Below are 17,572 nucleotides of genomic sequence, written 5' to 3' on the forward strand. Positions count from 1 at the left end.
TGTGCAAGTGAATAGAAGAATTGAAGATGCTTAGAGGAAGTGAATTAGAAGGATAATATGAATATCATTGAGGAGTTGCAAAGATACATTCAATTAGAAAGGATCAAGTATACAAGCTAGAATTGAGATCTATAATTAGAAATTTAGTTGCATCAAATATCAAGTCATCTCATTTTTACTCTCTAACCATTGTGGCAGTGGTCTAAATCTCTTAATAGAGTTAGCGTAACAACTATTTGTAAATCCTCTAAAAAGGTGGCATTTCTAGATTGAAGTGTCTAAAGACCTCTAACAAGGCCACTCCTAATAGAATGATTGAATCCTCTAATAGGTTCACACCTAATAGTGTGTTTTGTAACCTTTAATAGGGTTGGCACCTAACATGGCTCACTTCAGAAGAGTGAAAATTAGTAACTAGTTGCAATTGGTGGTTTTTCCAAATTGGGTTTCCACATTAAATCTTGGTGTCACTTGTGTTCATTCTATTTATTTTATGTGTATGAAACTAAGTTTGGTAAGGTTAATCACAATTAATTATCATAAGATTTATATTTTAGTGCTTATCAAGTTACAATATTTACTAGAGTAAACTCAGTGCTTGTGTGTTTACCAAGCATTAGTATTTTTAGTGAAGTTTGTGTTCTATATTGACATCTAAGGGATTTGAGATTTATTTTAATAGTAATTGATTCAACCCTCCACTCTTAGTTACTCTTATATTTCCAAGAACACATACATAAAAATACTAGGCATGTTAACTGGGGGAACCCTTGATTAGAGGGAAACCCTCAGCAGGGATGGTACCCACAAAATGATGTACTAAAAATAAAAGTTTCTTGTAAGAGGATGGAATTTGTTAAGCATCAATGAAATACATTCAATACATATCAGTTCTTGTTAGGAGACTTTGAATTCCTATTAGGAGATTCCAAACCTGTTAGGAGTTGTAGAAGGCAGTTGGACCTACTATCGCAACAACTTCAAGGGTAAGATCACCAAAATCACTGTCCAACTAATCTCTATATTATTTCTTGCAAAATAATAGAATTGAATAATCATTAACTCCTATGTTCTCTTGACCTAACCAATCATCTTCTAAACTTAATACCATATCTTCCAACTCACATCCTATAATCCCTTAGATCACTTACTATATTTACCAACTTTGCATATTAATTGTACAATTCACACTTCACACATAAATCACACACCTCATAACAAGGAAAAATAACATTCCTTTATACCATATCCTCAAAATTATTCCTTGAGTTGGCCTTGAGGATTTACTAATTAATTATAATAGGACCTCATTAAGATATTATAATTATTTTATAATTACACAATATTGTCAGCTCATTGACATCACAACTTCTCACACGTGTGACCTCTAACCTTGTGCACTTGTTGGCATAATCATGAAGATGTCTATTATTACTATCTAATTGTTCTCATCTTGATTCTATCCCTGTTAGGAGATAAAATCCAAACATCAAAAAGCACTTATTAGGTACTCCATTTGCTTACTATCTCTTATAATTCTTGAATAAAATTTTCATGCCTTCAATTCCTTGTATGTGCACTTTGCCACTTCATTAGGATACAATGTAGAACAGAACCTCAAGTACATTTGACCAAATTATCAATACATAGTCTATACAACCTCATTCTCTATCTACTACTCTGCCAATCTTCATAGAAACAATACTATGTTGACATTAATGACAAACATAGTCATGGATGCAACACATCAATCATGCTATCCATATGTCCAATACTTAGGATACTCCCCCAAAGGAATACCATCAACATTCATGTTAATATATAGCATTGGTGATATCATAATATATCACTACAGGTTCAATAATCTCTTCTGTCATACCTTCTAACAATTTTTATATCTACATGATGTTAGAATAATTTAATGCCATTGCAACATATTCAACCTCTATTATGAATTGGGAAATATAAATTTTCTTCTAGGTCTACTATGAAAAACATAGTATAAATTTCCTATCATTAACATATACAATGTTTGACTAAATTTAGCAAAATCATCATTCTTTGGAAGTTTATGTTCATTAGCCATAAGTGTTCTAGCTAGTCTTGAATCTTCCATTCTAAAGGCCTTCAATATCACCTTGATATAATTTGATTATGTAATGTATATACCTCCTTTCATTTGATAAACTTGCAAAAAAAAAAAAAAGAATTTGATCTCTCCAAACATTGACATCTCAAATTATTTCTTCATCTCATTAGAAAATGGTTTGCATAATAAATCATATCCTCCAAATATGATATCATCAACAAAAAATCTAGCTAGCAATATCTTATTCTCAGATTCACTCTTCAAGTATAAATTTCTATTATCATTAGTTCTTGTAAAATTATTTTTCACCCAATATGTGTGTAACATTTCATACCATGCTCTAGGGGCTTGTTTCAAACTATATACCTCTTTGTACAATTTAAATACCATGTTCCTCTTGCTAGATTCAACAATCCTCTAGGATATTCAATATAGACTTCTTCTTCCAAGATTCCATTCAAAAATTCAGATTAACACCCATTTGATATAATTTGAAACCTTTGTAAGAAGCATATGCAATCAATTTTCTTACTCCTAACCTTGTAACTGGGGCAAAATTTTCTCTATTATCAATTCCTTCTTCTTGTGTATATCCCTCAGAAACTAATCTTTCTTTGTTCCTTATGAATTCACCTTTAATATTTAGCTTGTTTATGAATACCCACTTTATTCCAATCATATTATTATACTTTGGCCTTAGTACCAATGTCCATGTATTTTTCTTCTTAGTTTGATCAATTTCCTTATTCTTTCTTTATTCCAATATTCATTATCTAGTGCATCCTTAACTATTCTTGGTTCAAACTCACATAATAAACATGCATCATTCTTTAATTTGTTTCTTGTCACAACTATTGAATCTTTGTCTTTGATGATTTGATCTAGTGCATGGTGTATTCTTACATATTTTTTGAAGAGAGGTTCATATCTTCTTTCTCCTTGTGGTAATTTACTTGGTCCAATTCACTCATCTTCTCCAAGTATGTTGTGCCTAGCCCTAGTTTACTTTTCATATTATATTGACAAAATATTTTAGGCTAAATTTTTAGTTATGTATTATAATTTAGTGGTACTTGGTTACCTAATTTTATTGATGCTATTTCATACTTAGATTATATATTTAATGAGCTACTTGATACTCGATTATTTCATGTGTTCATGGTTATTCCTTCGCTAATGATCCTTTCTATATTTCATATAGTGATTTCAATTACTTTCGTAATTATAGTTATATGGATGAATTTATATATGGTTTTATGGTTATTTACCCCATACTTGCATGTGTATGACATACATGTATGTTTTACTTTATGATTAAAATATTTGTGTGGTTAAAAGAGGGAGTCATAGTCACCTACTAGTCAGAATCTACACAATGTACCACTCCCTACCATTACCTTTTTAGTTTAGATATATATGCATTTGTACATGTTTAGATTTTGTGTAGATTGCAAGTACTGGAAATTGACTTCCCTAAATCATCAAGAAGACCATGCCCTATCACAATATCTCAATGGTAATCATTCCAACATTTCTTGAGATCACATTCAAACTTACCAATTGATTGGTTATCTATTGGTGCTTTCTAGTTGCTTGTATAGGTCTAATGTGCTTATTGTGATTTATGAGATTTAACTTTTTGAGATTTGGGGAGGTTATCTATATTTATGTTGGGAAGTGTCTTGCCACTAGTACATTTGCACTTATTTTTCAACCAAAGGCATGATTTCCTTAATTTTTTTATTTCCATCCCCATATTGGTCAAAAATTTCCTAAGTATTCTCAAGTTGGTCAAAAAGTATGTTAAAATTTAATCTTTATTCATGCCATATTATTGCCATATCATTATTTCATTCCTGTGTATAAGGGTATCATGGAAATTTGTAGGTATTGGGGCTTCACAGGTAACAAACAAATGATTCCTATAGGTGGTCCTGCTACTAATTCAATGAGGTATCCCTTGAGTCCCTCTACTAGAGAAATGATGGGCTCTATGAAGCAACAATCATCTCAGAGCTTTTATGAATTGCTTGGTATATCTAGCAATGTGGGGTTAGATGATATCAAGCAGGCATATCGACAATTGGCTAGAAAGTATTATCCTAAAGTGTGTCCTCCTGAGCATGCAAAGGAGTAATGAGAGGGTTTATTGAAGTGCAAGAGGCTTATGAGATTCTCTCTATTCCTTGGAGGAAGAATTTATATGATAGTCATCTTGCAATGGGGTTTGCCTCTAGAGCTTCTAGAAACACACACATTTTAAAAAAAAATTTCCTTGGAGAATTCCCACAAGAGGTAAGGGCATTGAGCAAACAAATTTTTTTTTGTTTGATGACTTTTTCATTTTTAAAACCTTCATGCTACTGTTGGAGCATTTCTATGGTATGTGTTGATGTATATTCAATCGGTATGTCTGAATTTGTGTGATCTATGGGTAACATTCTAGTTTTTGATGTGTTGGTGTATATTCAATGAGTATAGGAACACTAGCTTACTTTATGGCTTAGTGATGCATTGATATATATGCAAAGTGGCATTTTTATGCCTAAAATGTTGTATTACAGGCTACAGTTAACATTCTGATTCAATGAGTGTTTGCAAATTAGTTTTATGCCTCAATTTGTGGGTTTTATAATTCAAATTTTGGTTTTGTGATGTGTTAATATATATATATATATATATATATATATATATTCAATGAGTATATATGTAAAGTAGAACTTTTCATGTTTGGATTTTTGTGTTATGTGGCTAAAATTCATGGTCTTGTGATGTGTTGATAAATATTTAATGGATATATGCAAGTTATCATTTTTATTTGCAATTTCTAGATTAGATTGTGTGTATTGTTAACATAAAAGTTTTAAAAAGAGATGTGTAACATAAGAGATCCATTATTTTTATGTCTAGTAGTCCAACTTTGTGATGTGTTGCTATATATTTAATGGGTATAAGTGCATTAGCATTTTTATGTTTCAATTTTTGTGATCTATAGTTTCCACAAGAGGTAAGGGCATTGAGAAAATGAATTTTGTTTTATTTGATGACTTTTTCACTTTTAAAAATTGCTTAAGCTAAAGACATATTCGTATTTTTGGTTTAAAAATCCATTCAAGTAGAGCCAATTGACTAGTTTATTACTTTTACCCTTATGTTCCTACTGGTTTTGTGTGACAATTATCTATCAATCTTGATTGCATATTTCAAGAAAATTCAATGTACTTACTAGTTTTGGTTACTTTAGACACCTAAATTATCATTCAAGTAGATTCAATGAATATTGATTCTCTTTTGCTAATTTTAACTCATAAAATTTCAATCAAGAAGATTCAATAAAAACTCTCTCTCTAGAGTGGTCACAAGAGTGAAAATAGATTTTGTCTTTTTGATCGTTTGGATCCACTCAATCAAAGCTGATGATTTCTTGATTGTTTATTTGCTTTAAAATATATATGAGATGAGTTGATTATGACAAGGTTATTACCATTTGATGCATTGAAGTTGCAATTTTTGGTTATTAAGATTTCAACTTTGTGAAGGTTTGCTTATGCTTGGAATTGAGATTTAGGGTTCAAATTTGTAAAAGAATGCATGTTTTGGGGGTCAAGATCTGTGTTGTTCTATGCTTTGTTTGGTTAAGTAATCAAAATTGATTTTTTTTTTGGATCTCCAACCATAACTATGTCAAAGGAGCTAACTTGTGTTGGTGTTTGATTATTTGATATTTGAAGCTCTGAGTTTATAAATCAACTTGATACCTACTTGCAATGAGTGATCGAGAAATAATGCTTTAGATTTGTGTAGTCCATAGGTGTCTGGGGATGGAAAGTTTTATATTTCAAGTTATGGTGTGGAAGATTTTGCCCATCTCTTCTATTTGTCCGATTTGCAAAGTTTATTTGGGCATCTAATTTCTTTCAACTAACCCTATAAAATGTTTTTCTTTTCTTATGGTTGAAGGTTTGAGAACTTTGAATGTATATCTAATGCAATGAAAAAAATCAAATTTTGGTTGCTCATGATATGTAGTTTGTATTTTCCCATAAATGTTTTATGCTTTTATGGTATCTAAATTTGATGGTTGGGGATTTGTACTTTTTTGTTTTTGTTTTTGATTTTTTAAATTCTATTTTTGTTTTCCAACTTTGATTAGATAAGCTGATTTATTTTTAAAGTTCTTGTGGTTTAATCTTTAGTTGCCTAGTCTTTCTGACAATGCCTTAGCAAAGTGTCTGTTTATCCCCCTAAATATCCACTATAGTAAAACAACTCAATCTTTGTTTTCATATATTTATATTTTTTTCATTAGTAAATTTGGATTTGCGCCCTTCTTTGATTGAATCATAATAAAATTCCTCTATCCTGTGTGCATGTTCTAATATCAAAAGTTCAATTGTAACTAAACTTGTATTAAAATTAGTAAATTTATCAAGTTTTGGGAGTTGAAAATTTAGGAACTGTGTCTATTTTGCTTCAATTGTTATTTGGTAATCCAACATATTATCACAAGGAAAAATTTAATCTAGTTGTTCAAGGTGACCATCTTTTTAAATTTCAATTTCTATTTTGATATCCAACTCTCCATTAACAAATTGTTGAATCATACTTCTACCATTATTTATCTTTGGAGATTTGGCTCTGTGGCTTTCTCTGCTTAAATATCCAACATATATAATATGTTTTGGCTTTCTCTATAACTTTCGACATTTTATTTTAGTATAAACAACTTGTAATATTTTTCCCATGCTTTAATGGTTGATGGTGGGTGAAGGTTGATTTTGTGGTTATGCCTTTTTACATCTAAATTTGCAATAATAAAAATTGGTTCTTCCAATTGTTGAAGTTTTCGGTTCTACATCTTAGTCTGCTTTACTTCTCACTTTATCAACTCATCATCTTGTTGTTGAATAAGATCTTTCTATAATTTTTCAGCCATTAACTATGGTAATATATCTCAATTTATTTTTAATTGAATTTTTTTCCAAATTAATACTCCTTAGATGACCTCTTTAGTGAAACCAGTCAAATCAACTCTTTACCAAAATTTTAGCAACTTGCAAAGTGTACTCTTATTCAAGCTTTTAACCCTCTGAGTCTAGGTCATATCACTTTGCTAGTAGTTAATACCACTTTTCCTGATGGACCTCAAAATATATAATATATAATTATACTAATGATGTTTGCATGCAATGAGAACTAGAACTTTCTTGATTAAAAGTAAATACATTTGAGCTTTGAAGTACCAATTCCTCTTACCATATTCAAGGACTACATATGCTAAGTAACGATAATGACATTATTGATCCTAGCTTGTTTGATAGGATTCATGTACCTCTTAGTTGTTAGGGGTTCTTGCATTAAATATTTTATTTCTTCCAGAATCATGTTCTACTATTCTGTGCGTGATAAATATGTGCTTTGTGCTCTATAATAGTAATGTTTACTATTTTACCATTCCATACTGAGTTTAGTTATTGAATTCAAGGAAGAACTTATGAAAGAAGAATGGAAATCAAGGTGGGAAGCTTAGCTCTCAAATTTTAAATGGAGGGGTGATGTAAACAATGAGAGTCAACCATTTTCTTGGCTACTAGGATGTGTCAGAAGAGGAATTCTACTTGTAATTAGATAATACTCAAATTTCTCTAACAAAAAAGCCTATTTTGTGGACTACAAAAGAGGACCTTCATAAGCATGAAAAGTTGCATTGGATTGAAACCTTCTTCCCAGATACTAGTCCACTTTTGACTTCTAAGTTCTTATAGTACTTGGCAAGCTTGTGTTATTCCAAAGTAAGCTATTATGAGTTATTATACATATAATATTGAAGTTTATTTTGTATCAGTTTCCTTAGTTGTGAATTGATGCTAGAGTGAAGCAATGAATTTTATTATATATCTTTCTTAATGGAAAAGAATTTTGGCTTAAAATAGTGAGAATATGCTTCAGGATGTCATTTGTATTATACCTAACATTATTATTTAACGTAGCTAAGAGCTTTTGTTTAACATAGGTGTGAGCTTTTTATAAACACATATACCTTTTAGTTTTTTTATAAAAAGTGAAACAATAGAACATCTAAAAGAATTTTAGTGAGATTAATTTTAGGATTAATGTGGTTTAGGCTATGACTGAGATGCTTAAGGAATAATGTGCTTCAGTATGAATGTGAATTAGAAAATGTGTTTTTTTGTTTAGGAGATTTTCTAAGGGGTGGGAAGTGTTCGATTTATTCTCAAGAGAGATGGATTCATGTTGAATCACTACTCATGAAGCATGGGTCAATAAGTTTGACTTAAAATCACACAGTTAAATCCTGATAGCAATATCACAATTTGAATTGCTGTGGAAATTATCTCCTACTTATCGATAATAGATTTATCAATGATTTAATAATTTATGAATATAGTTAGACCAATAAACCATAATACAATACCCAAAGTAAATCATATTGTAAATTCTATGGAAATACTTGTAAATCTACTGAATTAGGGGGTTTTTCCCTTAAATCAACAGTGACAATACCGAGGGTTTTTGTCCTTGAACAAGATTTGGGTTTCCATCCAAACTTGATAAGAGCATGAAAGGGTTTTTATCTTTTTCCCTTCCAATTCTTGTGGACTCAGAAGGGATTTTGTCCCTCCTATTTGCAAGGCACTACCTTTTTTCAAAATAGACAACTTGATGTATTTTCTAGATTATTGCTGATTTGACACTTTTTATGAACTGTGTCTTCAATGAATGTCTAATTTTATTTGTTGCTGACTAATTTTGTCACTTGATACTTGAAAAATGAATTTATGAGTTGATGTCCTCAAACTCAAAGTTCTCCCCTTCATATCTTCAAATTGGAGTTAGTCCCACCTCTCCAACAAACCTTTAAGTTTGCAAGAATTACAAGCTTAATTTTTTTTATGTTGCAAGAATTAGACCTCTTCATTGCTGCATTTGGAGAATAATAATTTAATTTTTTAACAAATTAATTTGTTAGCGCTTCTGTTTATTACATCGCTATGGGTATATAAAAATGTTGAATGCAAGTTATGGACATTAGAGACTTGTTTGTGGAAAGGATGCATAGCTATTAGTGGAAGAGATGTATAGCTATACTGTGTTATTGTTAGGAGTGAATGAGAAACATTCACTCCCAACAATAACATTTTAAAATGAAAATTCCTCACGAAATGTTTGAGAAACATCATCACCACCTTCATCAGTGTCACATTCTTCAATGTCTTGAAATGCAATCAATGCTTCTAGCTTGAGCTTCCTATTCAAAAAGTACTTAGCCCTTTGAAAATAGTTGCATCATATTGCCAATACTTAGTTGTGTTTCAAAACCACTGATAGAGCATATTGAAGATGGATTTAAGGACACTACCAAGGATAGATTACTAGACCAAAAAATCTCATCTTCAAGCCACCAAAATTTTGATTTTAACTAGTCATAAAGGTGACTTTGAATCCTTCATTATATGGAAATTCTGTACCCAATAGTTGCAATGTAGTTGGTACATCAAACTTTTCCTAATCCTAATGCATGAAATTTTTTTTTCCCCTTATCCACTCTGATTCCATGTAATTAATTTCAGAATTTTGGAAGAGCATATAGAAGCAAGAATAATTTTCACATAGAATAAGAGGCTTCTTTTCTTTATAATGTTCAATCATAGTCATCACCTTTACATGGTAGATCTCCTAGTTATAGAATATTTCTAATAGCCTCTCCCATTCTAGTCTAAAAATGAATCCTAAAAAATCATAATAAATGTTCATGAGTCCTAAAAAACTTGAAAACAAACTCACAAATAGCTATTATGTCCATAAAGAGATGATAATTCTTTAATATTCCCAAAAATTGTGTCTTGCATACATCTATGGTAGTCCACCAAGAATGAAGAAAGATAATAGCTTAAGTACAACTATAGCTCTTGATGAGACTGCCAAAGGGAGCGAAAAGGGTTTCATCCTCTGGTTTCAAATTCAAGGGATTTTTTTCTCAAATTAGCTATAGAACACCAGTGTAGAAAACTAACAGCAAAAAGGGAGACTCTTCTAATAACTAAACATCTCTCAAATTCCACAATAGTTAAAATTTAACTCCATTCCCTAAATAGAAAATTATATTAAAGTCAAAATGCTACTGTACCCATCACCCCAACTCTGGTAGGATAACTGATCTCCTTGAAAAGTCAAGCATAACTCCCATACTACACTGCAAAAAATTTACATAATTAACAGAGAGTGCCATTGAATGTTATTTGTCATATTTAATTTTCCAAATTACAAGCCCCTTTTGAAGAAATGTTTTCCTCTAGGCTTCCATATCATCAAAAAAGTTGAAGAAATAGACTAATGTGATGCTGCAAGATAAATTAATGTAAGGGGACAAGGACATGTTCTCAAGCCACCTTATCATTGCACATGAAAGTAAGATATATTCCATAGGCCTAGATGATTCATTTTGTGGTGTAAGTAATAATGAATTTCTTTCCATTCACCAACTATTGCCTCTCTTGAAAATGCCATTTAGTGAAAATGTAATGTAGTTCCAACGTATGTCTCTATAAAATGTCATTAGATAATTACTTCTAGCCATTAATGGTTTCAACTTTTAAGAGCTTTCCTTAGGGCTTGTTCAAATTAACTAAAGATATGTATGTGTAAAACTGTAAAAACACAAAGAATGAAGGCAACAAAGTTGACAGGAATCTAAAACAAAGTTTTTGGTCTCTGATTTTGATGGCAAATGATCTTATCTTCTGATAGAATTGTGGAAGCAATAAATTTTTTCTTATGATACAAAATTGCATACATAGCCTACCTAAACTTGAGGCTAACTCTTTGACACCCTTGGTATCCAATAGATCATCTCAAACACTAACCACTATGAACATAAAATTTGGTCTTTAAAGTGGACTCTAGTAATAAAAATCTTTTAGGTGCACTTATCTTTGATAGAATTGTGGAAGCAATGAGTTTTTCTTATGAGGCAGAATTGCATAGATAGCCTACCTAAACTTGAGCCCAAATCTTTGACACCCTTAATATCCAAAAGATAATCTCAAATGCCAACCTCAATGAACACAAAATTTGGTCTTTAAAGTTAACTATGGTATTAAGAAGCTCATAGGTGCACTTATCTTGAGCTTTCTTCATTCAGATTAGATAAAGCCTGCAAACACACATAACTTTTACCTTAAAATGGTCTTTTCATCTTTGACATAAATAGTAGCAAAGTAACATGTTTTTAGAAGTAATTTTTGTACTTGTTATCACCTAGATGTGATCTCAATTTATATGTTGGAGCATTTCTTAATTAAAATCAATTTAAAATCACAGTGAGAATGTTATACAGTGAAAGTAAACTTAAAATGAATCTCCACTGCATGTATTTTAGAATGCAATTTCAATGAAGACAAAAATCAATGGATCTAAGATGGGATGCCACCATAGCTTTTTGGCAACAAATCAACATTCTATAGAGAACACTTTTGACTTTTCTACAACTCAAGCACAATAACTATAGCACAAGCTGTATAGCATTTTTTAAGAAAAAATGTTTTGTAGCCTTTCAGAACTATCAAAGTTTAAGTTAGGCTTTTAGTTTTATTATTTATGCAAATATAATTTCTTGAAAATTATTCTATTATATTTATAGCAATTATAATTGATAAGTTTTCCTATTTCATGAAGATTTTTGGTTAAACATGATTAGTCTAAAGACCCATTTATTTCATACCTAGAAATACTTGGGGGTTTTGAATCTTAAGTGGATTGGCAAGGGTGTGTTACTTCCCGAGCTTGATCAAAATTTTGTGGATGGAAATTCAAAAAGTATAGATGGTTTAGTGATAAAATATTCTTCCTACAATGGGAATCTTGTATATTTTGGTTGACTATTGAGTGTGCTACTACCTAAAAGATCACCTCAATATACAGGTGTTTAATAGAGTGATGAAGTTGGGCTCTATGGAAAAAAGACTTACGCTCAAAAAATGGCTTGCTTGTTTGAATTGATAAGTTTGGATACATTATTATAGGGAGGTCAAATTTCAATTGTACATGTATATTATTCTCCATCTATTCTGTAATTGACACTTCAAAATTGGATAAACTGTCTGCAACTTCTTTTGGTTCTCTCAACACATGAGATACCTTAGGACTAATTATATTTAGGTTGTAATATTTAATTTTTAATTTTTCTTATGAAAAACACACAACAAGTTAGAAAGAGAGTAATTTCCTTGGTCAACTCTCACTTATTCTTTTAAACAACTACTGGTTTAAGCTAGAGTGGAAGCTAGGCACCTATAAATGGGATATGTTGGATGGGTCAAAAAATGACTATTTACTTAGTTTTTAGTTAAAATTTTGAAATAATTTTCATGCAAAAGGAAAGTGGCAAGAATATGGGGAATCCCACATCTAAGTATGGTGAGAAATTAATTAATGAGGCCACAGATTGCAGCAAGAGGAAAAATCATGCTGCATTGAAGAGAATCAAGGTTGAAGCAAAGAAGTGAAGGAAGCAAAGCTATCAAGGCATCTGTAAGAGTTGGATACAACAAAAATAGGATCATTTTGCTTTGCATTATGCTGCTTTGAAGGTTCAAGACCAGATTTACAAATGTTTGCCTTATAGAATGACTTCAAATAATTACAATAAAAAACAAAATGGTCTAAAAGGTGTTGCTACATTCTTGATTTCCTTTCTAGACACTAAAGACTTCATAGGCCTTATTTGACCTATAGGTGCTTCTGCACCATTGGAACTTCTAGTTAAGGATTAAAAATTAGATGAATGCAACCTATCAATGGGCCTTTGAGGGTTCAATCTTGATCTGATGGGAGGTTAAATGAGTTGTGGAGACCCCTAGACAGTGGATGGACCAAAGGTAATTTTGACAACACTTCTAAGGAGAATTTGGGTTTTTTCGGGGCTGGATATATGACTAGGGATGATGCTAGGAATATCCTAATGATTGGAGCAAAATGGCTTCCAGTTGGAACAAATAATGAAGTTGAGATCATGCTTTCTCTTTTAGCTATGTAAATGGCATTGAGATTGGGGATTAAGAAACTACATTTAGAAAGTAATTCGCAAATTATAGTTAATGGTATCATTAAAGGAGATTTGAAACTTGGTACTTGAATAAGCAGATCAAAAGGATTAATATGATGTTAAAAGCCTTTGAGGACTTAACGTATATAATTGTTGACATTAAGTCAAGTTTGTTATTAGTGACAATACTTATTTAGATTATGTATGGTTACCAAGCTCATTAAACAGTCCATAGTGTTTTCCATGTAATTCAATAGCCACCAAGCTTCACAGTTCCTACCAAGCATTCCACTGGTTACCAAGTAAATTTAGGTAGTATGAAGTCCTACAGTTCCTATCGAGTAGTTCAGTGGTTACCAAGCTTCGTAGTTTCTATTGAGCCATCAGTTCATGTGAAATGAAGTTAGTGTTAACCAAGTGATGAGATGATTAGTGTTTACTGAGTTTAGGTATGGTAAATGTGGAATTTAGTTTCTACCAAGTTGCACAATATCTACCAAGTTTCTAGTGTAGATTGAGTTCGAGACTACTCAGAGATGTTTAGTGTGGACTGAGCTTCCACTTCTACCAAATACATGATGATGTTGAGTAATGATAGTGGATGCCGTGTATCAGAACTTCACCAAGTTAGTCTTCAGAACTCGAGTGTCTTCATTCGAGCTGACTTTGTAATATTGGTGTTAACATTATTGGTTGACTTTGTAATTTTGTAAATTGGATTGATATATATATATATATATATATATATATATATGTATTATATCATATTCAATGTAGTAGTATGGATCAATGAGATATGTGAATCAAATGTATGCATGCAAATGTGAATTAGTAGTAGAGCAAAGTGTATTGCAAGGCCATATCAGGAGTAGCAGAGTTATATCTATTACATAGAGGTGATTAGTACTTCAAAGAATCTCTATCAGCAAATTAGTTGTAAGTTAGAGATCTACTATTTCATCCTAATAGGTGAATCAGCTCCAAAATCCTCTAACAAGGTAGACTTAACAATCTTTTGTCAAATCTCTTTACCGAGTGTATACTTCATTGTATGTTTGTAAATCCTCTAACAAGGTGGATCTAGTAGTCCTAATTGCTCCTAATCGGGAAAATCATCAGAACTGATAATTGTAAGCCTTAACAGGCCAATTTTATGTTGTAGTATTGAATTTTTGTGCGTATCATCCCCACCCCAATTTTACTTTCTATTTGGAAGGTTTTTGGGTCACCAAATCATTGTGTACATGTGTCATGAATGTTTATGTTTTCAATTTCTCATGCATGCAGTTAGACTTGAGTTAATGAATTAAATGATTATTGGGTCTAAATTTGTTAAAAGTTTTTAAGATTACTAATTCACCCCTCCCCTCTCAGTAACCTAGCATAGTCTTGAATATTTCCAACAATTGGTATCAAAGCTTTATGGTTCTCAAGATAAAGCTTGACAGCTTGAGCAAGATCAAGGACAATGGAAATTTTCAGACTTGATAAAGCAATTGACAATGAAAAGTTAGATCTAGAAATGGCCATTGCACAAGTCAAGAAAGCTGAGGAGAAACTTTCCCAATCCTTGAAAAGAAGGAAGGAACTTGCAAATTAGATGAATGATAATCAGTACATTGAAGAAAAGATTGAGGATTTTTTCCCTTCAAGAGGTTCAGATGAAGCAAATAATGCAATCAAAGAACTCCTAGAAAAGAATCATTCCCTGGAAGAAGAAGTAAGAAATTTGAAAAGAGAACAAGAAATTTAGTCAAAAAGATTGTGTGAAATCTCAGAACAAAGAAGTAAGGCAAAATAAGACTTGGATGCAAGGAACAATGAAATTCAAAATCAATCCCTTTAGCAAGGAAATCTTATTGATCAACTCTCCAATGCAAATGAAGAAATCATGAGTCTAAGATCTGAAAAGGAAAGGTTAAGGAATGATTTAAAAACTGAAAGGAAAATCAATGAAAGGATGAAAATTGATCTAAATTATGAAAAGCAACTCAATGAAATCCCAAGTAGACATGGATCAATTGAATCAACAAAGTGAGTAGAAGGTAGGACTTGGATACAAAGAAGAAGGTGAAACCTCCAAACAAGGTGCTTAAAGGAATCAAAGATCTACTTGCAATCACTGTGGTAAGATAGGTCATACATCAAATAAATGTTGGAGTAGTGAAAAAGAAAAATTCAATGGTAAATGTTACAATTATAATCTGCATGGTCACAAGGCTAATAAATGCAAAGATAAACCAAAATTTGAAGGAAAATGTCACAAATGCAAGAAACAAGTTACAAGGCATCAAACTATAGAACCAGGTCATTCAATCCAGCAAAGTAAATTGTAAAAGCATTATTTGGTTGGGACTATAACACCTGGTGTAGATGTCATTACTGTGGAGAAAATGGACACATTGGCATGAAATGTGTTAAACATCACATAAGGAAGAGAGATACCATGATAAGATGTCACACTTGTATAGAACTTGGTCAGCTAGCCAAAAATTGCATGAATACAAGTAGAATTGAAGATGAAAAGAAGGAAAAAGTAGATAACATCAAAAAGAAAATGAGGCAACAATGGATTCCTAAATCCATCAAGGAAGCTAGTCCTAGAAATGCTGGTCATGTCACTTAAGAAGTGGATGACTCCACCATTTCCAACTAAGTTCTTAAGTAAGAATTGGAATTGCGTTATCATGGTCACATCTAAAATAGTTCTAGAATTAAAAAGGAAGCAAAGATCCAAATCAGTATTCAAGATACAGGGGGATCACAAAAAGATTAGTATCAGTAATCACTGAGTAAGGTTAGGTCATGGACTTTATCGAGCAAGGTCAGGAGTAACTAGTCACACATGTTTGGTTATCGAGTTATGAAGTATTCACCAAGCAATCTGAATAGTTAGTGGATGATAGCCTATTGTGCATAATGATGTCATCATAGCTACTTTTGTACCAACATTAATGGAAAAATGTTATCAAAAGGGTAGGAAATTGAAATAATTTTTCATGAAAATCTTAAAGTTTTATTGAGATCAAGCGAATTGCAGAGTGATCAAGTGATTTTGAGTAGAATTTGCAGTAATTTTTTTTGAAAATTTTTGTATCCTAGCATCAAGTAGCAACAAAAAGGCAAAGAAAGAGTTAGAAATGTTGGTTTGAGGAGTCAAATGGAAACTTCTAGATTTCAAACTTGTACCAGCAATTGTGGAAACCCTCGATCCAAATGGAGCACAATCGCAAATCCCTCCTAAGGTACTTCTCATTAATGATATTCAAACTCATTTTAAGTGTGCAATTCAAGAAATTGGAACCCTAGAGATGGATAATCCCTAGGTGAATTATGTGTAAATGGTGTTCTTAAACTTGAGCATAAGCACTTGGAAGATAAGGGTTTAACCCACATTCCCCACCTACCCTAAAGTTTCCAAATCAAATGGATCAGATACATCCTAAGCTGAGTTCACAGTGGTTAGTTATGGCTTGAGCAACTAGTTTTGATTACTAAGAAGATGATTCATTGTATTACCAACCTTCCCATGCTCTCCAAAGCCAAAGCTACTAAAACCCTAGGTCGGGTGGAGTTAGAAAAGAAAACCCTAGCTGAGTGGGATGGTTGAGGCATTAAGATCAGTAGTGTAACTGATGCAAAATTAAAATTTGGCATACATGTGATAAGCACACAAGATTTATAGTTTGAGTCGTCTCAATAGTGTGTCATGTGAAGCAATAGACTTGGCATTCAAAGTCATGAAAAATAATATGTCATATGATCTTATAGACTTATTGTTGAAATAATTCAATAAAAACATGGAAAGTATAAGGACATCCAAGAACAATCCTTGTAAATTTAGTTCACTATTGACATGTCTATTTTTCTATGTTCAAAAGTTTTTCCCTTCAAAAGGTACAGTCATATGGAGAAAGGATGTGCCAGTTTTGTATCAAATTAACAAGTACATTACAAAAATGGGTGAAAATTTTGACAACATAAAGGATAACTACAATGTTTTCAAAGAGAAAATGAATAAAAAATTTAGGAATCCCATGAAATTGGTTGAAGATTACAAAGATGATGTTTGTTTCATTGTAGACAATGGAAATGTCTACATTTAGGCAGTGATTCCAAGAGTTGTATGGGTAAAACCTCTTCTCTATGAGGTGAACATTGATGAAGCAAAAGACATAATTGAAGCCTTATTAAACAAACCTATTGATCCAAAGGCACCACACTTTGGAACCTATGATGAGGCCAAGGAAATAATAGAGCTTGAAATTAAGCTTCCATGGGCAGTTAATAAAGACAAGAGGAGAATAGCAAAAATCAAAACCAGCACACCTCTTTTGTTGACCAAAGGAAAAGGAGAAGATGATGATGATGATGTAGAGGATGAAGATGAGTTAGAGAAGGAAGAAGAGTCAGTGAAG

The 17,572-nt window shown here is 31.9% G+C and overlaps 1 pseudogene; it reads left to right on the plus strand.

The window, feature by feature from the left end:
- The first annotated feature begins 3,962 nt into the window (after positions 1-3,962).
- LOC149542801 (chaperone protein dnaJ 20, chloroplastic-like) lies at positions 3,963-7,717 on the plus strand (annotated as a pseudogene).
- Positions 7,718-17,572: the final 9,855 nt, after the last annotated feature.

Source organism: Cupressus sempervirens, chromosome 8 (assembly GCF_028749045.1).
Source record: "Cupressus sempervirens isolate cs-2001-9-10 chromosome 8, ASM2874904v1, whole genome shotgun sequence".
NCBI classification, from domain to species: Eukaryota; Viridiplantae; Streptophyta; class Pinopsida; order Cupressales; family Cupressaceae; genus Cupressus; species Cupressus sempervirens.